The sequence below is a fragment of the Lactuca saligna genome, chromosome 7 (assembly GCF_052625555.1).
Source record: "Lactuca saligna cultivar CGN05327 chromosome 7, ASM5262555v1, whole genome shotgun sequence".
In the NCBI taxonomy this organism is placed as follows: Eukaryota; Viridiplantae; Streptophyta; class Magnoliopsida; order Asterales; family Asteraceae; genus Lactuca; species Lactuca saligna.
The window spans coordinates 130446390-130447544 of NC_136423.1; positions in this window are offsets into that span (position 1 = coordinate 130446390).

Here is a 1155-nt window from a genome sequence, read left to right on the forward strand (position 1 = left end):
ATTCTGGGGGTATGCCTTAGAGACTGTCGCATGTATCCTTAACCGAGTCCCTACAAAGAAGGTTGCCAAAACACCTCACGAGATGTGGACAGGGAAAGCTCCCTCGTTGGCACATATCAAGGTTTGGGGTTGTGAGGTTTTTGTAAGACGAGAGACTCACGACAAGCTCGAACCTCGTAGTGAGCGATGTATTTTCATCGGCTACCCACAGAGATCCTTTGGATATCTATTCTATAGACCGAGTGACGATGTTGTCTTCGTTGCGAGGATAGGGATTTTCCGAGAGAGAGAACTTATAAGCCAAGGAGACAGTGGGAGGCAAATCAATCTTGAAGAGATTCAAGAATCGAGCGATGAAGGAACCTCTAACGCTGGCACTCAACCCGAGGAGGAAACTACAGTTGAACCAATTGACGAGTCCTTACCTCTTAGACGTTCCGAAAGAGTTAGAGTTCAACCCTAGTTTTATGGTTTTCATATTACTACCGAAGGGGACACGTATATTAGTGATGGTAAACTAATAAATCTAGATGAACCTAATAGCTATAAGGAAGCCATGGCAGGCCTAGAGTCTGCAAAATGGAAAGGCGATGGACAGCGAGATTCAGTCCATGTATGACAACCAAGTTTGGAATTTGGTTGACAATGTGCCCGGACGTAAGATGGTTGGGTGCGAATGGATCTTCAAGAAGAAGACCAACGTGGATGGGAATGTGAACACGTATAAGGCGCGATTGGTGGCGAAGGGCTTTACTCAAACTCCCGAAGTTGACTATGACGAGACCTTCTCACCAGTTGCCAAGATAAAATCTATTAGGGTGATGCTAGCCATTGCTGCATTTCATGATTATGAGATATGGCAGATTGATGTCAAGACCGCTTTCCTTAATGGGAAGTTGGCTGAGGATGTTTACATGGCTCACCCAGAAGGTTTTGTCAATCCGAAGCATCCCAATAGAGTGTGCAAGCTTCAGAAGTCCATTTATAGACTTAAGCAAGCATCTCGCAGATGGAATCTTAGCTTTGATGAGAAAGTCAATGAGTTTGGATTTGTACGAATTAAAGATGAATCATGTGTATATGTCAAGGCCAGTGGGAGTATAGTTAGCTTCCTCGTTTTGTATGTTGATGACATACTACTCATAGGAAACGACA